Source organism: Parasteatoda tepidariorum, chromosome 1, assembly GCF_043381705.1.
Source record: "Parasteatoda tepidariorum isolate YZ-2023 chromosome 1, CAS_Ptep_4.0, whole genome shotgun sequence".
NCBI lineage: Eukaryota > Metazoa > Arthropoda > Arachnida > Araneae > Theridiidae > Parasteatoda > Parasteatoda tepidariorum.
This window is the reverse complement of record NC_092204.1, coordinates 73,780,765-73,805,273: the sequence shown is the minus strand read 5'-3', so window position 1 is coordinate 73,805,273 and position 24,509 is coordinate 73,780,765. Positions and strand designations below refer to the sequence as shown.

The 24,509-nt window shown below is 28.5% G+C and overlaps 1 protein-coding gene across 1 annotated transcript in view; it reads right to left on the bottom strand.

Annotated features, from left to right (window-relative positions):
* The window catches only part of LOC107456354 (uncharacterized), a gene marked incomplete in the record, with an annotated part of 165,582 nt that extends 141,446 nt beyond the window's left edge, over nt 1–24,136 (bottom strand). The window contains 1 exon segment of the mRNA XM_071182299.1: nt 23,931–24,136.
* Nucleotides 24,137–24,509: the final 373 nt, after the last annotated feature.

Sequence of the window (24,509 nt, the reverse complement as noted above, 5' to 3'; positions counted from 1 at the left end):
TCGCAATGAGTAATTTTTAAATAGCGTACAAATACGAAAAACGAGATCTGATATTACAACTGCGTGATAACGAATCGCAATATTGGATTTAAAAATGCGTGAATACGAATCGCGACGTTGGATTTTAAACTCGCGAGAATACAGATCGCGATATTGAATTTTTAAATTGAGTGAATAGGAATTGCTAGTACGATTTTTAAACAGCGTAAAAAAAGTCGCAACACATAAGTTTTAAATAAGTTAAATACGAAAATCGATGATTGATATTAAAATCGTCTGATTAAAAATCGCGATTTTAGCATATTCCAGCGCAGTTCCTAATATTTAAAATTCCGAAAATCAGCCAAACGAAGAAAAAAAAATCAATTACCGGTGGTCGAAACGAAACGCTTAGACTCCTTTCCACTCTATAGCAGAAGTCGCGGTAATCCGACTATCGTTCGGGCGGCTTGGGTTTCTCCAATAGGACTTCCCAAAAATTTTAGTTTTTGGAACATGGTCGGAAATTTTCAAAATTGGGAGAAAAAAAGCGGATTTCCGCTTTTTCGTGGAAGTCTTTCATCCCTTGGAGACGTGAACGGCAAAATGATCTCCAATGACTCACGGCAATGCGGATTAATATTTGAAACTGAATTCAGGTTTGCCAAATTTTGGACGTTTTGTCTCAGAATGGCGCAGCTTTGGCAGAAACTGAGCTGAATGTCGCAAAATGGCGCAGTTATGCCGTTTTGTCTCAGTTTGTCGCAAATGGCGCAGGCGTAGCATCCCTGCTATCTGTACCTTTCAGCGATTAGAATAAATGGAACTTAGATGATCTTGACGGCTACTGGAATATACTTCTAATTGAGAACTTTTGGAGCACTTTAACCTGCCAATTATATAAAAATGGTAAACAGTACTGCAGTGTTGAAGAACTCTATGAATCTATTGGGAAAGCATGATAATCTTTTCCTCCAGTAAAGAAATTTAATTAATTCAACTGAAAACCGTATATTTGACATTATAAAGAATAATGGAGAGATCAATATCCATGTAATTTTATTTAAGACTACTCGATTGTGTCATTTTTATCTTGTGCTTATAATTTTGAGGCAGCCTGTATATTTTTTAATTTTTTATTTTAATTAACAAAATCAAGATAAAATAAATATATTGTAGCAAATTATTTACTTACTGTTTTGAATCACATGAAAATGTCTATTTGTCAACATTCTGTTTTTTGCCTTTAAAAACCAAAATTTGTTTGTCTTTAACTTTTGAAACGGACTATATAACTAAATGACGGTTTCTAAAAAAAGATTTCTAATTTTCAAGTTTGAACTTGTGTGATTTTCTTTAAAAACTGTACTTCATGTACAATGCACACACACACACAAAAAAAAATACTGAACATAGTAAATAATTTTTGTTATAATGACCAGATTTTCACGTACTCGGACTCAATAGTTCATTAGCAGGGGTCCGTCCAGACATTTTGCGAAAGGTCCGTTTTTGTAAAATTGTGAAAAAATTACTCGTAATTTGTGAATATAAAAAAAATGTTAAGTCACATTCTTTCAACCAGGGTCCGCTTTTGTGAATTTGTGCAAATAGGGTCCGTTATTGCAAAAAAAACTTTTCCAAGGAGTTTTTAAATTGTAAAGGCATACAAGATTATGCTCAACACTGTAAAATTATAATTGAAAAAATTAAATTTTAAAAAATAAAGAGCAATTGCAGCTACTAAATTAGCAATGCAATTTATAAATATTTGGTATTTAGCCTATACTGCTGAACGAAGAATATTCTTTTCGGACGAATAAAGGAAGAATCGTCTGCGGAAGACAAAATTTTGTTTGTTTACATTTGTCTTTCTTCCTGGGAAGGGTTTATTCGATTAAAAAACAATAATGAAGATGAACAAATTTGTGAAGGGTCCGATTAAAAGAAAAATCCTTTTGTGAAGGGTCCGTTTTATGAAAAGATATTTTGTGAAGGGTCCGTTAACGAACCCAAATTTCTTCTAAACAGACCCCTGATTAGGGTGACCTCAAATAGGGTAAGTAAATAACGCAGACGATATATTAAGTTACGAAATAAGGAACAAAGACGTATTTTCTCTCAACAAGCGTGCCTATAACCGCAATCTGGAAAATATGGTCTCAATAATTTGGTCATGAGAAAGGTTGAACCCCTTAATGTTAAAATTGTACCTTTTTGTGAAATTCACCATACCTCAAGAATTTTTTTAAGCTAATTGTAAAATTTTTGCACGCATTTACAAAATTTGTTTATCCAAAGATTGTTTGCGATTGGTTTATTGATGCAAAAAGCAATTTATATTCATTACTTATTATTTTATTTAATAAATATACATATTGAGGTATACAAACTATGTTGAACGAAATCGGTCGAATAGTTCCTGAAAAATCAAATTTTTAAAAAGTCTCTAATTCAAAACTGGCTTTCTCAAGAATTATTAGTTTGATTTTGTTAAAATTTTACATTTTATCCTATAAAATTGAAATTTTTTATAATGATGGAAAATTCTGCATACATTACAATTCAAATTTTTTCAACTTTGCTTTTTTAACATGCGTTTATTAAATAAAGTAACAAAAAATATTAATTAATTATTGAAAATTATTTTTTGGTAGGAGTTATCTTTGAATAAACTTTTAACTTTAAATTTGCAAAATTTTATTCAATTCACTCAAAAAAATTTCAAGATATGTCAAAATACGCAAAATGTCTAATTAACATTAAAGGGTCCAAACTATCGACCTTTATCCGGACTTAATTATTGATACCATATTTTCCGGATTGCGGTTACCATCCCCCATATTTTGAGGGTCAAGGAAAGATATTGATGGAGGTCCAAGATGTGCATTCAGAGAAAGTGCGTTTCTGTGTCTGATTTATAACTTAAAATATCGTCTGCACTAATTAATTAGCATATTTGAGGTTACTTCCGTAAACTATTAAGTTCGAATCCTAGTACAAAAAAATCCCATCTTTTAATCAAAAATTATTCAAGACATAAATTTTTTTTTTGCACTGTATATTATACACATTATGTATTACGGTAAATAATACAAATAATGGTATAAAGCACTGTTGTAATCCGATTGTAAGCCGATTGAAGCATCTAACTTTGAAAATGGCATCGATGTAGAACATTTTAGCTCTCGGGTTCAAGCCATCTAAAATCTTATCTAACTGTGTAACTCCGGAACAGAAAGAGTGTAGAAAACTGTTGAGTTCTAAGAACTAAGCATTTTTCTCACACATCTTGCCAGCAAATGCAAGCATGTGTTGAAAGAATTGTGTTATACAACAAAAGAAGCTATATCTTCACGCACCTCAAAACTTGAACAAAACAGAGGTGGCAAGAATAGTTAAGAGAACAAAATGAAGTTTATTGAGCTAACTAGGCTCAGCTTTAAGAACCAAATCACCGTTAAAGGGTCAATGTATTTATTTAATCCACAAATAAAAACAAATAGTTTAGAAGCTTAGTGTACAATCAAGATTAGTTACCATGGTTACTGCTATTCAAATTCGCCAACAAAATTTTTCGTTAGAAAAAATCAAGTTCCCTGACTCTTATTACAGGTTTTCCCTAATCCGTGAGTGCTAGGCGTTGTTAGTTTAATTTTGATAGATCTTTTAATTATTTAATTTTTTTAATAATTTATCCAAAATTAATAAATAAAAATAACCGGGTTTTATTTATTTATTTTTTTATTATTTTTTATAAATCAAATTTTTATTATAAATAAGTATTATAGCAGAAAATTTTTTTCTCTTTCGAAATGTATTTCTTCGTGTTTTTTTCTTCGTCATTTTGTATTTTGTATTAAATATATGCTTTGATAAAAAGATGGCCAAATTTCAACTTCATAACAATACTAGACTGCCGAGCAATTGGGTATAATATGAAAAAAACACAACTACTTCGATTTAGTAGGAACAACATATGACACAATGCTAAACGAATGGAATTTAGTCGTTGTTTATTTAGTTATTGTTTTTAGTAGTTGTTGTTATTTGTTTTAGTTGTTGTCGCTTATTTAGTTGTATTTAGTTTCAATAACTTTTCTTTATAATGCAATAAAATCTGGCGAGCAGCTATTTAAACGATCGAACACTTCGTTTGTTTATTTGTGGCTTGAAGTTAGGCTCGCAGAAAATGCCGTTCATGGGTTAAATTTAGTAGGAACAACACAACCTGTGACGTAGGCTATATTAGAGTGCCTATTATATACCCAAAGTGCCTATTATATATTAGAGTGCTATATTATACCCAATTGAAAAAACAGCGCAAGTGCTTCACGATAGATTCTGAGAAAAGAGGCTTGACAACTTTTTTCTCTTTTCGTTTATGAAAAATAAAAAAAAACTTAATTAGCTAAAAATTAAATTAGGTGTTTTGTCTACATGAGAGGTTCCAAATTTTTTTCGGCTACGGAACTCTAAATAATCAACTTTCTTTCGATGGTACCTCGACTTTATAAATGAAGTTTATTAAGGTAATTGTGAAAACATTAATTAAGGACTATTTATAAAATATTTAATTAGAGGAATGAAGATATTTCATCGCTATATAATAAATAAACTTAAATTAGGTTTTATTCCCGACATCTAAATTTGCAGTCCTAGTGCTGTAACTAGTCTAGTGATGAATTTATTTTTGGTGTGTATAGATAAGCTGAAAATGAGTAAAACAAGCCAAATTATGGTTTACTACGAAATGAAAACTAAAAAGAACTGATACAAATCTTGAAAATGGTTATCAGGGAAACGTATTTCTTTATTAAAGAATTCAGTTATTTTATTTTGATTGAAAAAGAGCGATAGGAAATACTAATGCAATATTTAATAAATCCTTGTTTTTTTCATAACTTGTTCAATATATTGTTATTAAAAATATTATATTTTCGTTTAAAAATACCATTTTTACTTCATTGGTTTTTCATTTCGAATAATTTCATTAGGGTAACCAAAAGATTAAATAAATTATAAATAATGGGTTGGATCTAAATGGAATCAAGGGGTTTCGAAAACCATTACTGATTGTAAAAAGTACTAACTAGCGGAACACCATTTGGGAACCGCTGGTCTACATAATGAAACAATACTAATTAACAATATATAAAATTTTCATGGTTTGAATAAAGAGTTCAGCTCTAAACATAAATGATAATGTTCTACAGGGATTATAATTGTCATCCGAAGTTTGAACAGTTTTGTTTCGGATTATAACTGAAAGGTTGAATAAATTAGGCTGGATCTAAACCGAATCAGAGGTTTCTAAAATCATCATTGATTATAAAAAGCACTAATTTCTGGTGTATGATTCGGGAGCCGCTGGTCTACATATTGAAGCAATACTAATTAACAATATATAAAATTTTCATGGTTTGGATAAAGAGTTCGGCTCTAAACATAAATTATAATGTTCTACAGGGATTATAATTGTCATCCGAGGTTTTGAACAGTTTTGTTTCGGATTATAACTGAAAGGTTGAATAAATTATGAATCATAGGCTGGATCTAAACCGAATCAGAGGTTTCTAAAATCATCATTGATTATAAAAAGCACAAATTTCTGGAGCATGATTCGGGAACCGCTGGTCTGCATAATGAAACAAAACTAATTAAAAATACATAAAATTTAGTTCAGCTCTTAACATTAATGTTAATATTCTACAAGAATTTCTGTTTTACGGCGTTTTGACCGTTTTTTTAAAGGACAACACTATTATGTTACAGGGCATGAAATAAATACCTGTGTGAAGTATTTAAACTGTTTCATATAATTTAATATAATGAAATGATAATTAAATATTTATGTTCTATGTTTGAGTATTGTTCTTATCTGTGCTATCCTCATCAAAAGCAACACTATGTTCAAATAATAAAATATATTTGAATATTGTTCTTATCTGTTCCGCCCTCCTTAAGAGTAACACTACGTCCAATTATTAAAATATATTTGGATATTGCTCTTATCTGTTCTATTCTCTTCAAAAGTGATACTATGTTCAACTATTTAAAAAAAAAACTGATATAAAATAACATGTAATGGAATTCGGGGCTTCTTGAGCAGACTTTGGAAAACTCTGATTAGAATCCCATTTAATATTCAAACTAAAGTTACTATTGATAAAATTGCAAGGTCATCTCATCACTGCGTAATATTGTCTTTCGTTCTTCAAAAATAACTGATAATAAATTGCCACTGCAGGAAACATAGCTTCCGTTTAAGCGGTTCATTTTGTTTTATTATGACAATGGAGAAAAAAAAAAGACTGTACTAAAGACTTAATATATTTCTACCATTTAGTTTAATTGGTCAACCTGGTTCGAAATTTTTTTAAAGAGAAAACGAAACAAAAAAGTATAAAAATTTTATAATCCTTTATCACTAAAAATAAAAACTAATTGGAATACCACCTCTTTTTTACGTGTTCGGCTTAGTAACCAACAAAACGAGAAATGTCTTTTCATTTTGTAAGTTAGAAGGCTCCGCTATCTGCTTGCTAACCCCAGAAATTGTTTACGTATCTTATTTCACATCCATTTACAGCGGTTAATGTAATACAAATCCGAATATAAATAACAGTTAGATGCAGAGTGAGAGAAAAAAGCGAATTAATATTAATTTAATACTCAGTTTTTGTGTATTAAGTAAAGTGTGAATTTTAAATGTTTATTTGAGTCGCCTTAAAATGTAAAATAATATGAAAAAGCGCTTCATTTTAATTTTTTTTTCGGAAGCTATTCAACTAACTTTTTGTAAAATTTTGACATTTAAAATTATTTAATTTAAAACAATGTAAAAATTAAAAAATCACTATTCCTAATATTTCTCACTTTTTTCGATTATTAAACTAAATCAAAGAAAAGCAAAAATAAATAAGTTTAAAAAAATACTTTTTGCGAGAAATTTTATTTGGGAAAAATAAATTTTATTTATTTTAAAATAATAGTATTTTCACTTCACTCACATAATTATAAATTATCGATGGTTAAAATGTCGGGATCGTATTATCAAGAATGCTGCTGAATTCGCTCAAAGGTATGCTTGAGATCAAGTATCTGATCTTATAAATTAATTAATCGTAATAAACAGCTTAATGTGTCCACCTCGAAGAATTAATGTAATAATTTAGTCCGACAAACTTTATCATAACATAGTAAATTACTAAAAGTAATTTTTTAAAAAAAATTAGCAAAGCGTATATTTGAAACTTGGCCAAAGAATACCTAAGGCCAAGATTTGAAATATAGTTGTTACTATTTTTACCTCATACTCTCAAAAAATTCCATTCATTGAACCATAATAGTGATCACATTTCTTGTTACCTCTTAATAAGTTAACATTGAAAAAGTTTTTCGTTTAAAGGTCCGTTCTCACTGCATGCGATTCACGCATCTGCGATCACCGTCGAGACGAGAGAAAAGGGAACATGATTGGTAAGTTTTCAGCGGGAAAATATATTACACCAATCAGTTTCTCATTCTGGAACAAAAGTGGGAATGTTGTAACTTAGACTGCATATACCTGGGACCAGAGTAATTTGCGCAACTCAGTGAAGAACATTGAGTTAAGTATGTGCAATATATCCTTGTAACACTAAGAACTATAGACAATTTTGATGACTACTTCGGGTTTTCCAGGCATATGCTAGTGAATGTTTTCAGACGTTTTAGTTGCTAAGTAATTTTTTTCTACCAATTTAATTGGAAAATATAATCCTATAGCACTTTCTTCGAAAACTAATACTGATTATTCACAAAATGCCATTTTCTTTCAGATAAATAGCGATTTTTTTTTTTTAAATGCTAGGGCTAACAAAATTTTTAAATAAGTGGATGCGTTTTGTACTTAGAATCAATCTTTGATTCAAGGGATGTGCGACAGGTCTAGTTAGCAGACAAATATTTCCCTGTGGACTAAGCCACTCAGAATAACTAAAAAAAATTATGTACTCAGTAGAGTAATTTTATGTTCTCAGATATTCCAATAAAATATTATTTGGTATGACACATATAATTAACTACATTTATTTAAGTTTCCGCAGGATGCATGAGATAAAAGTTTTAATTGCAAGAACGTCCAAATTCAATCAACTTACAAACTCAAAGTGAGTGTTATCCATGGAGTAACACCCAATAATCCTAGGTACAACATGCAGTGGTCGAGGTCGTATACAACGATAACATGCTACCATAGAAAAACATCATGTTCATACACCTTGAACAAATTTTCCTTACTTTAAAATGTAATTTGTTTCTGAAATGTATGACAGGAATTGGCACACACAAAAAAAAATTATATTAATGTAGACAAATGCATAAAGTATTTCCTACAAAACCTCTAAGCTACTGGAACAATTAATTTTTGCGAATAATGATAATAATAACAATAATAAAAAAAAAGGCTAATAGGTAGGTACTTAATCGTACTCGCATTAGAGTTGCACAATGGGCTATTGGCGACGGTCTGGGAAACATCCCTGAGGATGATCCCATATGGATGAAAAAATGAACGAAACTTTTAAATCAGTGTAAGGTACAACACTGTCCCTTATTAATTTTAAGAAGAACGATAATTAGGTTCAACACATGATCTGGTAGAAGAAAATTTGAACGACATTGTTTTACAACAAGCACTTACATTTATAACAGTCTAAGAAACATATACAGGGAATGTTTTTCAACAAGAACTTACATCTAAAACAGTCTAAGAAAACATTTACAGGGAATGTTTTTCAACAAGCACTTACATTTAAAACAGTCTAAGAAGACATGTACGGGGAAAAGTACATTTACATGCGAGCCTAAAAACGAATATTTCTGACTGATTTAAAATAGATGAACAAAAATACATCAAATTTTATAGAGAATGTCGATAAAGTTCAAGTTGTAAGCGATGATAGCTAAACTATTGGTCATAATTTTCAAAAGAGAGAAAAATGATATGGATTTTTGGAGCGCATTTCTAAGCTACTTAAGATAATGACTCTTTCACATTTGAAGTCTGGTTATTAAATAAAGCAATGTCATATCCGGTTTTCACAATTGAATTTTTGACGCAGTTGATTGTATTCTTGGGTAATAAAATAAAATGGAAATAGGAATGTCAATATATGCTTTTTGAGATGAAAAATTTTAGATTTTATTAATAATAAAGGGTGATGAGCAATGCTCTGTAACGAAATGAAAATATGCCTCACTTTCATAAAATTCCGGAATAATTAAAGTACATATGATATTGGTATTTCCACTGACATTCCCTCCCTCCCCCCCATAATTCTGGTTAATGAAACCAAAATATATGGTATATAAAGCATGCATCCGGTAATTTTTCAGTTCATATGGTAGGTAATGATTTACCAGAAATTCTGGTTTTAAAAAATTATTTTATTTAAAACATATTTAAAATTTTCCGGTTTTTAATTCTTATTTACATTTAGTTCTTATTTACACATTTAGTAAAAAATACAAAATTGAAAATTAAATTTAACCGAATAAATAGTTTTTAAGCTTTTCTCTATGGTATCATGATAAAATTACCAAATTTTACCACATTTATTTACCAAACTGTATCATATATAAAAAAAAAGCGCATTATTATATAGTTAACTTTACCAAAATCATCTCCAAAGCCACTTCGGTAATAATTACATAGCTCTTGGAGCCACATACAAGGTCAATTTTAGTTTGTTTGTAAGCAAGGTAGTTTTGATTAGATTATTTTTTTCTCAGTGTTGGCACAGTTCTGACAAGTAAAATTTATCAGCAAAATCTTTAAAGCTTTTTTCCAGCATTTTAAAAAACGGATTCCATCAAATCATATCTTATTTTATTGTTATGTAGCGTATAAAGTGAAATGATAAGCAATAAATGCTCAAAAACAAATAAAATTTAAATATTTCTTAATTAATTTTTGCATTTTATTACAGAATACTGCACAGCACAATTGATTTCAAAAACCCAACAAATATAATTATTATTGTAACACTTGTACAAAGACGTTTCAAGAAACCGTTAAATAGAAGTTTAACACTTTTCTAAGCCCCCCTCCCCCTAACAGTAGGTCCATGGGAAAGGCACAGCAGGTAACCGCAGGTGGCTAGTACCCTTGGAGAAGAGGTAGTACCACTTAAACATTGAAGCAAAGTAATCGACAACTTTAAAACCATAATAGGGTATAATCATGGGGTAAATTTGAACTCTGTTAAAGTTCAAGTTGAAGTAAATATCCTGTAATTAAGCTTAAGAAGTACGATGATAATATCGTTCTAGTTTGCATTGTATTGATGTAGCAAAAAATTGAACGATGCTATGGTTCAATCAGCTTAAAAACTTCTAACTTTGAATATAATAATATTGTATTGCATTAATGATATGATATGATATAATTTAATATTAAATTTGAGGTACAATTTAAATAATGTATATGAGGTTTAAAACACTTAAATGTTATTTAGCGTAAAATAGAGATAAGGGGCCGTCCATAAATGATGCAACTTTTTTCAATGTTTTTAACCCCTTTTCTTCGACACAAAATGTTACACTTTACCTTACACCCTACGCTTTAGTCAAATGCAGGGTTGTCATGTTTTTACCCAACCGGAAAAAAAACCCCACGTTTTCTAAGTGCATTTTATTTTTAACAAATTAGCTCTAGATATGAAGTTTATAATAAAATAAATTACCAACTACATACATTGAAATATTTATTTTTCATTACTTCTATATTTTGAGCTTTAAAACATTAAATGTACCATTTTAAAAACACATATTGTTAGAAACGGCAAACAGTGTACTAAGTTATTTGATATATTAATTCACAATACAAGAGAAACTAATGTTATAACAAGATACAAAGTATAATATTTATAAATCCCGATTCAGTAAAATAGGGATATTATTCATAAAATTTTTTTTAAATACTTTTTTCCGGACCTGTGAGTCTTATTACATGTTTGAAATGATCCTTTTAAAATATAGCATCTTGTACCTTTTATCTGCAGAAATACTTGTTCTAGAATTCTTTTCTGATATACTCCTTGTTGTTGAAATACAAGAGCTTTATTTAGCAACTTTCTTTCATTGTACATAACATAGGGCATAATTACACAATTGGAAAAGTGATGCAATGCATTATTTCATAAATAAAGTTTCACGATAAAAATTAATTAAAAAATTGATGTTTTTGATTTGAATTAAAATAAAAAGTTTATTTCTTAACTTAAACATTTAGTAGGTTTTCATAATTCTTAAACAAAACATGTAAATCCTGCAAAGATAATCGGACCCTATTACTGTCAATAAAAATATTATTGCTAAATTATCAATGTAAATTACATAAATAATAAAATGTGTTAATAAGTATCGTTATTAATGGCTTCAATTAATAATCAAACCAAAGGTTGCAGCAAAACATACTCAAAGACTATAAAAAAAAAAATTTAAAAAATGATGAATAACTCAATTAAGTTTAAAAAAACTCAATGAAATCCTGCAAAGTTTTTAACAAACTTGTCACATGCCACGTTATTATATCAACATATAGCAATTCAGAAACCTCATATGGCAACAACACGTGTTATAGATTATGCTTCAAATTTCATTTTTAAACTTAAACAATTTGTTTTAATAACATTTTTAGCATAAAAATAACAGTGGTTAGGTGTGTACTTATTTTAATGAAAAATTATTAGAAAAGAAAAAAAATGAGTAAAGAAAAATATTTATTCTGCTGGCTTCAAATTTATATCCAAAATGTGTTACGGAGCCAATATTCACCTCTTCAAGCGTGGAATCATTAATGGATGACCCCTAAAATTGACTGATCGCATGTTTAAAAACACATAATCACTGGAAGTAATAAAAACAAAAATGAAGCCGTTTAAATATTACGTAAGCATATTTTTGAAAACCCCTCTCCCCTCAATAAAAATTAGCAAATCCCTAACACTTTCCTACACTTATGTAAGAAAGTTGCAGCCTTCCTTGTAATGGTTTTTGCTTTAACTTCTGCTGTCATAATCTAGTTCTAGGATTAAATTCACATAAAAAACGCAACTTTGTAAAATTTAAGTTTCAATTTTTATGAAATTTTGAATAGAATATTCTTCGAAAATCTGTTGACCTCTGAATTTCTTCAACAAAATTTCTTTCTAATATTTTCATTCCCCAACTTTTATTTCAGATTTAAAATTTTACCCGGTGTAATTTTTCGTTAATTTCTTTCTTTCTCCTTTTTAAGAAAATTTTAAAAATAAGTGGATTTGGATGTTGTACGTAAGCATTGCATTGTTCATATCCCTCCTCCCCCTATTAGGTGCTTACATAATATTTTAATGGTCCTTGTGACAGATATTCTGATATTACAAGCGCAACTATTCTTTCCAAAAGGAAAAAGAAAAAAGCTATGCTTACACATTTTTTATACATTTATAATAATCTATCATAATACAAATAAATTTTTTATATTACAATATATTTAAAAAAAATTTTTTGATGAATTTAAAATGCTATGAGCTTAAAATAATATTGAACTTCCCGATAAAATACTTCATTATTTATAAAATCATGCAAGAATGATGTATTCACATCAATATAGAAAGCACGTCAAAAAATATGTACAATATCTGAGATTGATTCATTTTATTTTAATTTTTGAAGCAGATAGCTGAACATAGGTCAAACCTACTTCGTCTCCCCTACTAACTATCTATCTAATTTTTAGTCACTAAAAATTAAAAATTATCCGCTGGTTTTATCATAACAATAAAACATCGTTACTTGATATACTTTAAGGTTAAATACTATGTAGTTTCAAACTCGCAGTTTTTGTATCAAATCGATTATTTATTTATACAGCAAATTAATAAATAAATTAAAGAAATAAATAAAAAGGGGAAATAATAAACTGAGTAAATATTTTGATATTCGGTCAAGGGTTCCAAATATCGAATAGAAACTACACTTTTTACAACCCTCTTCAATGACATACTACTATATTTGCGTAAATTAAAAATTTTAAGAATTAAAATTATTATTAATACTAATTATATTATTAAGAATAAGATAACTTATTTTTAACACTTTGTTTAATCCAATTTTAGCAAAGTTAAAAAGAAACCTCCCAAAAAAATTATTTAAATGAAATAAATATATACGATAAAACTCAAAAATAAAGATATAAAATATACATGGATCAATCATTAAATAATTTTTATTTTAAATAGAGACGCATTACCAGCTGTTGTTAGGAAAAAATCGTTTTCACGAGAATAAACTTCATTAGTATTTAAAACTGATGTTTTCAGCAAGCGATATTTTAAGAGTCATTGAATATATTTGTGGAACGTTTCATTAAGCTTTTCAGGATGTGTTGATAAAAGATCGTTATTTAGAGCAAAAAAGTTATTTTTTATAATTAGTCTAGAACATATTGTTGGACAGACTAAAAAATAATTGATGAGCGTAAGTCTTATACGATTATATTCTTTGTTTGTATAAAGTTTAGTAAATTTATACCATTTTTTTAATTTATATTTTTGCTTAAACCAATAGCTATTCATCTACAGTTAGCATAACTACAATGATTTTTTTCTCTACCTTGTACAAGTTAAGTATTTAAATGCTCAAAATTTACAGTATTAGAGGTGATTGTGAGTCCAACTCAAAAATCCTGAAAATTTCTTGAGTAAAATCATTAATGACGCATTTCAAAAAATTTATGTCTTCATAAATTTAAATCATTGATATTTTCAAAACATTAAATTCTAAATAAATTACATACAGCATAATTTAAATGAATAATTATGCATAAGTTTACTTTTATCTCTAATCACATTTATTATTCTATCAGAAAAAAAATATTTGCAAATAAAAGATGCCAAGTATAAATTCTAATTCTAATATTTTTAAATAAAATATACAAGAACTTTTATACTTAAATGTGATCGATGATTTCTTGACAGTTTGGACCTAGGATTTCCGGAAACTTCCGGAGCACGATTAGGGAAAAATCCGGAAACCCGGATTTTTCCGGAGCACAATCACCTCTGTATTATTCTAATTAATATTTATATAATTTAAAAGTTGCCCATATTAAAATTTAAACGATACATCCCATAAAAAGATGATTTTTGATGAGTCAAAACTTAAAAACTACGAAAAACTTTCCTGATCTTTAAAATAGCAGTAAATGCATTTTCTTATACAGTGGCGGTATTGTACAAGTATAGTCGATACATGAGTGAAGTTGGCATATGCGTAAGCAGGAAATTTGGCGAAAATGTCGCCAAGTTGACACCGAATAGTTTCTTATCGTATTAAGCACATATTTAATGGAAATTAAAACAATAAGTTAAATTTTACTTTTTTTAAAAAAAATATCGAAATTAATGTGTTTTTTTTAGCACAAACGATTAAAAGCAATCGTGGCACAATCTATTCACAAAAATAAACTGCACGCCATTTTTACGGCGTTAGCGAATTTATTAGTACCGTATTATCAATTAAAATTATCACAATAATGAACGGTGGGAGTCTGGGAGTATAATTATAATACTAAACTCGGTAGAGCTAATTATGAATTATTTATAAAGAAATAGCAATACTATATTATAGATAAAGAGAATATAGAATAAAATTGTTTTTAAAATACTAATACAACTTTTTTGTGTTGTGTGGAAATATCATACACAGAAATGAAATTGAACAATAATTCTTATTTATTCTACTTATTAATAAGAATTCCCCACCATAGACGAATGAAACTACCAATAAATCTATAGTTTATCTTTATTTCAGTTTTCTGAAAGTGTAAAATATAATTCACTGTGTCGGCTTGTTTGCTCCTATTTTTTGCTTAAAAATAAAAGTTTTCAAATGTAAATAAAAATCAAACAAGAATGTACTTGAATAACTTAATAATTAAAATTTCAAGAAGATAAAAATTTTGTATAAGGGCAAATCTACCACTCACGAATATCATGTTTGCAAACTTTTCAGTTTCAAAACTGATCTTTAAAATAGCAGTTCTCAGTTTCAAAACTGCAGGTTTGTCGCGTCGCGAATTTCCGCGAAATTGTCATCTTTTTTCCTAGAATCCGCGAATTTCTCAATATGTCTTGACTTGCGCGAAAATTGCTTAAAATGTGATTTTTTTTTAAATTTATTATTTTTATTAAACAGAAATTTTTATTTTCTTGAACCTTAAATTGAACATGTAAAATTGATTAGATATTTAGGGGAGTGAATCAATAGCAAAATGACATGAAAATAGTTCAGAGATAAGAGATAATCACAATCTCGTCAACTAAGGTGGTCGTTCTACACTAGTAATTACCTTCCTGAAGTCAGTAAGAGTACAAAAGAAATTGGAATCACAAAAGAAGGAAAATGTTATAAATCAAATCTTAGACAGAAAAATTGTTATGCATGCTGAAATTTCTACTGCCTTTCTACATATCCGGTTAATTTTTCCTAGACGACTTGTTGTGATTTCTTAAATATGGATCAGTTTCTAGATGAAGGGAGGGGGGGACTAGTAGTTAGTAGGGACTTGTATCTAGTAGTTTGAATGTAGATTGTTTGAGTTTTCACAGCAATTACTTCGCAACGGTCAAGGAATTGCGCGTTGATGAAGGAAAATTGATCGAGTTTTGGAAATCAAAGACCGAAAGCTCCTAAATTGGCAAAAGTGGCAATTCGAAGTTTGTCGGTGCCTAAAAACAGCTGTGACGCAGAAAGATCGTTTTCTAAGTATAAAAATGTATTAAGTGATGAAAGACGAAGGATAAATGAGAATAATCTGACAATGTACAATACTTTGTACCAAAATTCTGTTCATTTAAATAAAAATATTAATATTGCTTGAAATTCAAAGAAATACTTTTGTTGTGTATTTTTAAGCTTTTTTTATTATTCGCGCAATTTTTGTCTCTTGCACCATTTATATAATAAATTTTTATATGTTTAGAATTTGTGTAATTTTCAAAATTTCCCGCGAATTTGGGGTCTTTTTTCCCGCGACAAACTTGCAGCCCTACTTATAACTCAGTAAAAAAGTTTTAATTATAATTTTTGTGGAATTTTATTAGTTATATTTTTTGTGAAAATAAGTTTTAATGTCATTTAGATTTACTTCACTTTTAAGAAACATTTAAAAATTAAAATAAATAAATAAAAAGGTATAAGGACATAATATATTGTGTCCCGTCCGCAATACCCGTTTTTTAAATTGAAAGTTACTAAAACTTGGAGTAAGGGAAATTGGAGTTGATACCAAAACTTTTTTTTTTAACCTTGCTTTTAAAATCTGCAAATATGACATTCTTAAATGGTGTAACTGCCAATAAATATTCAGACGAGAATTGAGACCACCCAGAAATATTGTTTTTCTGGGTAGGACGTATTTTGTGGAACCTCACGAACACAACAATGTTATCAGATTGGAGCTAAACAAGAGAGGATATGAAAGAAAGATGTAAAAATTTAGCTTCTTAAAACAACACGAAAGAGTGATAAACTTCTCAAATTTTTTTAGGGGGTTAGTAAATATCGTTCCCAGCTGCCTCTCTTATTTCCTTCTAAAATGGGAGCCGAAGATAAGCGAAGAAAGGAAACAGGAAGGGCGATTTTTATTTATTTAGTGCACTTTAAAAGCGATTATTTGAGAACTTAAGGCTTTAAAGTTTCATAGTTTATTTTAGAAAGCAATAATAATATTAAATAACGATGATTTGAAAACACAGACTTTCAAAATGGCAGGTAAGGTAAGATCACGTATGGAGACATAATTTTTTAAAAATATAGTCATCAAATAAGTGTTCTTGTCCAAAGAGGATAGAACAAACATTGAAACATTGTCCTAAAACAATGTTTCCCAAAGTGTGGTACGCGTACCTCCAGGGGTACGGGAACAGTTTAGCGAGAGTACACGTTCTTATGCGAAATATTTTGCAACAAACGAAAATTTCAAAGAAATTTATTTAAAAACAAAGCTAGCCATGAAAATTTACGATTACGGATTTTTCTATTGGCTATTTTTTGCAGAGTTAACAGTTAATAATTAGTGGTGTCAACAGTCAGTTGTGATTTTTAACTTTTGTGCTATTTTTTATAGTAAAAGATACGTTAATTTTTTTTATTAGTGGTACACAGCGTTGCGAAAAATTTAGAAAGGGTACGCGAAAGTCATAAGTTTGGGAAACTCTGTCCTAAGAGGACAACATGAGTCTAAACGCAAATTTTTGGTATTTAGACACTAAGGAGCGCACCTGTTTATAGAATGGGAAATATAGTATGTCTGTCTCTGTAATTTTATTTGTGCACTATTCATTTTGTTAGCATTAACTTAAGTGTTCTCATTGTTTTTTGTTCAAAAGTGTTGTTTATTTTAATGCAATATTGAAAATAATAATAAAAGTTAGACTGCATTAGAGTTGTCACGGCAGGATTACAAAACATTAGACAGTCAAAACAGTTATTTATATAGTTATTTATCAGTCGAAACATCACGACAAATTTGGCGATGAATATCTTCTAAACTAAAAACAAATTGCAGCATTGAACAATTTTCTTCCTTATCGTAGTTTATTAACTTCTTAATTCAGTTAAAAAAAACGCAACAATACGAAAGAACAGGTTTTATTACTAAAGTGCCAATTGTTAGAGAAAATAGCTTGATTATGGGAAATCTTGATTGTTAAATGTTGGCCACTAGTAATATCATCATTCTCATTGCCAAATGATACTAAACACAGTTAAATCTTTTCTTCTTTTTCTCTTTCTTTTATTTTGGATAAGGTAAATTTTAAATATTTTTTTTAAATAAGTTAAACTTCTTAAAATGTTTTTCTTATTTTTATTGCAAGTAAGGACAATAAATAATATAATACTAATACTAAAAAGAAATTATTTTATCTTTTTATCGCCAAAGTATGCCTTTTAGGTTCTTTTTTTTCCCGCACGATAGCGCAGATTTTAAAAGATTAGTACCGATTCATTGATTATCATCATTACGATTTTTTCATCTCGTTCGGAAAACTTGTATTCAGTCAGTAATTAAGTAAAATAAATGACTTTTTTAATCAATTAAAAAATAAAAATGGGAAATATAAAATCGCATGACTACATAAATAAACTAGTGTTAAATAAAACATTTAGAAATACAGTCTTAGTCATAGTTTTTTGGAAACTTAATCGAGTTCTTAATAAAAATTCGGATATAATACTAACAATCAGGGTTGGCAGGTTTTTGACATGTGACAGTTTTTGACAGTTTAAACCATGGTTTAAACCGTCACGTCAAAAACCTCACTGTCAAANTTTCTTGTTTTATGCCCTGGAAAGGGTTTATTCGATTAACAAAATAATAATGAAGATAAGCAAATTTGTGAAGGGTCCGATTAAAAGAAAAATCATTTTGTGAAGGGACCGTTTTTAAGAAAAGATATTTTGTGAAGGGTCCGTTAACGGACCCAAATTTCTTCTAAACAGACCCCTGGAATGGGAACTCTGTCTCTGTAATTTTATTTGTGCATTATTCATTTTAGCATTAACTCAAGCGCTCTCATTGTTTTTTTGTTCAGAAATGTTGTTTATTTTAATGCACTGTTGAAAATAATAATTACAGTTAGACTGCATTAGAGTTGTCGCAGCAGGATTACAAAACATTAGACAGTCAAAACAGTTATTTATATAGTTATTATAGTTATTTATCAGTCAAAACATCACGACAAATTTGGCGATAAATATCTTCTAAACTAAAAACAAGTTACTGCATTGAGCAATTTTTTTTTCCTTATCGTAGTTTATTAACTTCTTAATTCAGTTAAAAAAAAACGCAACAATACGAAAGAACAGATTATATTACCAAAGTGCCAATTGTTAGAGAAAATAGCTTGATTATGGGAAATCTTGATTGCTAAATGATGGCCACTAGTAATATCATCATTTTCATTGCCAAATGATGCTAAACACAGTTAAATCTTTTCTTCTTTTTCTTTCTTTCATTTAGGATAAGTTAAATTTTAAATATATTTTTTAAATAAGTTAAACTTCTTAAAATGTTTTTCTTATTTTCATTGCAAGTAAGGACAATAAATAATATAATACTAATAATAAAAAAGAAATTCTTTTGCCTTTTTATTGCCAAAGTATGCCTTATAGGTTTTTTTTTCTTCCCGCATGATAGCGTTGATTTTAAAAGATTAGTACCGATTCATTGATTACCGTCATTATAATTATTTATGATTTTTATTTTCTTCCATCTCGTTCAGAAAACTTGTATTCAGTTAGTAATAAGTAAAATAAATGACTTTTTTAATCAATTAAGAAATAAAAATGGGAAATATAAAATCGCATGACTACATAAATAAACTCTTAATTAAATAAAACATTTAGAAATACAGTCTTAGTCATAGTTTTTTGGAAACTTTATCGAGTTCTTAATAAAAATTCGGATATAATACTAATAAAAACGGATATAATACTAACATTATAATAAAAAATTAATTTTTTTTCAATAATTACCATTACTTAAAAAAACGATTCTTAAGCCTAATAAAAACCCTCGTAACTATTTAGTTCTGTGATTTCAGGATTCATGAAATAATTCTAGGTACATGTTTTGAAAAATGGTATTGGAACACTTGAGCAAAACTTATTATTTTACTTATAAATGAATAATTGAACATGTCAGTAACTCTATTAGAAGACCAATATCTAAATATAGTTCTTTTACAAGCAGAGGAATGTAGGATCCATCTTTTAATAGAATAATCATATAAAATGGTATCCTAATTAAAATTAACTTAACAAAAACATATCAACTTTTTTTCAACGCCTTTTTTTTAAAATTTAAGCATTTATGCTTACTCTAAAATGCAAAATTTAAATTTTTCATATTAGAGTTCGCTGTGGAAGTAATAAAAAGTTTGAAAAATATTTTGATGTACGTACCACCCACAATTAGTCAGTACAAATTTATGCAATGGTTTTAAAAATCTAAAAATGTTAAATTTTTTTGAAAAAGCGTACTTATTGGTCATAATTTGAAGGAAAAAAATAGAAATACTTTAAGTTTCTCTTTTTTGGTATTATACCCAGAGAAAAAAATATGGTCAAAACTACCAGAATATGATAAAATTTACCATGTTTCTGGCTCTATGGGAACACCAAATAGCTCAATTAATTTTACTGGTTCAGATTTACGCAATGATTTTTATGGTGTCTTCTCATGGAGTCTCACAAAATCTTCGTAAATATATACTATGGTTCCCTACACCAAAAAAATTAAGAAATCTTGCTTTAAAGCAGGGAATAAAAACCATTTATTCGGTTAAATTTACTATACAGTTTTGTATTTTTTATCAAATGTGTAGCATAAATAAGAACTATAATTTTGAATCAAAAAATTACCAAATGAATGTTTTACATATATTTTGGTTTAATTAATCAGAATTATGGTATTATTACCAGAATTGTCACCGTACGGCAATTTTACCAGAATATTTTTACTCCACGCAAGTGTATTGCAAAATATAGATATTTTTTCCAGTAAGTAAAATTTCGCCTGTTGTTTCATTTTAGTTCCTTTATCTGCATAATTTATTTTTTTCTTGAGGGAAAATGATCGAGCAAAGAAACTTGATTGAAATAAGACCTAAACATTCGAAAGGCCCTTAATTTCATAAAATGAACAAAATCCTTGTAGGTTTTAATATAATATACTCCTTAATATTATTTGGGCAGAAGTCGCTCAACTTCTATAAGAAAAAAGTTTGAAAAATCTAATAATAATTCTGTGAAAATATGGTCCTATTTTTATCATTTTCTGAAGAATCTACTCTTAATGTTGTGAATTTTTAGAAAATAAGGTCTTATTTTGCCTATTTTGTGATTTTGCGAAAAATAGCAAAATCGTTAGGTTTGCCCAGTCTTTTTGAAAAAGTTTGTTTTTGCGAATTTGTGGAGATACTGTTAATAATTTTCTAAATTAAACTGGCGTAGAATAGTTTTTTTTTCTTTCACGGTCCTGTTTTTGTGAATGTGTAATAAATAAGATACTATTTTTGCAAAGAAAAAAAAACATGTTTTTAATGAGTTGCGTATTGAAGGCGATGTCCTCTTGTCTTGATGACTATCACATTAAACTCTTCAGATTTATTTCTTTGATGGTTCATTTTTGAGTTCATATCAGAATTATTATTTATCAATCGGTTTTTTCAGATTTGTGTCAGAAATGCTTTAAATCTAAAGCTTCTTTGGAAATTGAAGACATAAAGGGTTTTTAGGTTTGCGTCAGAAATGCTTTATATTTAAAGCTTCTTCGGAAATTGAAGACATAAATTGATTTACTGAGGTTTTGTGATATAAATACGCCTTGTAAACGCAACTTTTCACATATAGGTGCTTCAAATTCGTAATTTAAATTTTTTTCCCCCTCACTTTACCCTGAGCAGATCTAAAAACTAAAATCATGTTTAAACTCTAGAAATTATCATTCAACACTATTTTTGACAATGTATTAAAGGATAAAACTCATTCAATAAAATACAAACGTAAAAATTTGTTTAAAATGAAAATCAAATGTATGAACGTGCATCGCTGTAAAAAAGCATTCTGCCCGTACTTAATGCTACACCACTCTTACAATGATTTACTATGAAATAAATTTGAGTTGTCAGGTGAAAAATGTTATGCATAAATAAAACATAAAATTATGAAATATAAAAATTTTACTGTTCGTCATTTCACGTATGACATAACATGCAGAACCAGAATAACAAAAAATGCTCCCAACCTAAGGATTATGTTGTTGATATTTTTCCGATTATTTACTTTTTTAAATATTTTAATCTAAATCTGTGTTTATTTTAATAAAAATTGTGATGAATAACTAATTTATATTCTAGTATTCAGTTTGCTGGTTGAATTAACTTCTCATGATACAGTCAAAAATCATTATATATTTAGTCAAATTATTTTTTTAACAAATTGAGCAAGGATATATTTATTGTTCCTTAAATTCTGTGAACTTCATAAAATAATAATAGTAATTAATGATTGTATTTAATTTAAAATAGTTTTCAAAAAAAAAAAAACCGAATTGATTTTTTTCTTTTTCAGAATGTAAAGTGATATTTACTACAGTAGGAATGCCTCATTTAACACCTTAAACAACTTAACACAACGAACGTGAATCGAGTGAACATTTCACAAATCAAACCCAGGTGAAAAGTCAGATTTCCAAAACTTACAAATGAAAAAGATAAATAAATCTATAATAAATACAAAAACAAAACAGTCAATTATTTAAATTTTTAAATTGTGACTATATTTTTAAACGTAATTGTTTTGGGTAATCAGGCAGACCGTAAATCCAAATATCCTTCAGATTTTATATAAACTATGTAAATTATTAAATTACATTTACATGATTACAAATAATTTGTAACAACATCAAATTATTATCTGCAATTGATTAAAAAGTAAATCACATCCTCAGAATTTAAGTGACGTAAAAGAATTAGAGTAATTAATATTTAATTTTCTGAATTTTTCCTTAATTTCCTTTAGTTTATTTAGAAGCAACTTAATTTTCAGCTTTAATAAATGCGTTCAAATTAAATGATGCAATAAATTATACAGGATATCATTTTTTAAAAATAAATATTAATTAATTATTAATTATATAAAATTATTGTTAGCAATTAGTTAATAATTAAGAGTTATTAATAACTGTTATTTTCTTTCCTTTGGGAAAAGTAATCACGGAATTTAGGGGTGTACAACTTACAGCTTGGGAATACAGTACACGTTTGTTCAATCTATTTGTGCAACCCAGAAAATATATGAAAAACTACTCAAGAAAAATTTGTATTGAATTATTCTTCAAATTTCAATATATTATCAAAAAACGTAGAATTTATAAAAATGATATTCTTAAATGCAGATGTATGAGTTCGAGTAACAAGATTAAAATCTGTTGCCTTTTAAATTTTTGGTAACCAAAAAAATTTAGAAAAAAACTTAATCCAAGGATTTATTTAAAAAGTTTAAGTGGCTTATCTATATAGTAAAAAAACTGAACTTTTGGATTAAGTAAAAAGCTGAACTGAAACTTTTTATCACAGGAAAATTTTTTTCCACCATTTAATTTTATTAAGGACAAGCTCTTTATTTTAATATATGTAAATGAGACTAATAATGTTTGTTTTTTTATCTTTTACTCAAAATTTAATATATGCTTTGTCTTTAATTTTCAGCCAGAGATTTTAATATTTTTCTTATTAAACAAAAAAAAACAATCTATTGTTAATTGACATAAAAACGGAATTAATTCATAGCGGCTTGCAAAAATTAGTTTTTTCCGAAACACCTTCTTGAATGCGCACATTTAATAAAGTTTTAATCAAAAGAAATATTAAATAAGAGAGAGGAAATCATTTATTTAAGATATTTCTTTTTAACTTAATAAACAAATGTCAATAATAAAAAATATTAGTTTCTATTGCAACCAATGAATATGCAATAACAAGCGTCTCATAGAACTTAGATGATAGAGGATAAATAATATATCCACTTGTTTTGAATAGTTTATGGGGGTGTGACAGAGATCGAACCAGCGTTTAAACTATGCGTAGGAATCATGTTTAAACTAAACAAAAACCCTAACTTTTTTTTCCCTCTCTTCTTTGCCCGTTTCGAACCAGCTGCTCACGAAGAACCCTAACCCTACCCCCGCCTCCACCTACCCATTTCTACGCACAAACTCACACATCGGTGCGCACACCCCGAAAATTCGTCACCTCGCGATTTTCGCCGCTTCACTCAAAAACAAAGCGCAATCATTACAAATTAAATTAAAACAAAAAATTTTGATATTAGTCATAAAATTAATTTGTTACCTGTGACATTAATGAATATCCACAAACGTGCCCAGAAGCGGTCTTCTAGAACGAAGTCGTAGCGAACGTGTCCTTTAAGATGGCGATGGACTCGACTGCTGTGTGGTTGGTAGCCCGTTCGCGTGGCGGTTAGGGTTGCCACAATAGGAAGAGAAAGCTTCGCCAATAATGATGTTTTCGGAGCCGGGTGTATCGTATCAGATTAAGTTCTCCAAAATATTCTCACCCACGCGACGCTCCACCCCCCATCATCTCTCAAAGGAAATCGCGAGTGAGAGAAAACAAATGTTTCAACTACAAATCACGAGAAATTTAAAATTTTTGTGACTGTGTCAAATAATATTGAAGGTTCGCCTTCCTGATTGGATAATTCGGAGCTGTGGAGTCGGTAGTTGAAATGTATGTCTCCGGACTCTTTTTGAGTGCACGACTCCGACTCTATTAAAATTTTTCTGACCGAGAACTTATTCTGTTACTAAGTTATTGATAATTTCAAATAATACATCTCATTTATTTTATGTACAATTAGATTTAAAAAGCAGATTAGATTTGGAATAAATATTGAAAAAATGCGGGAAA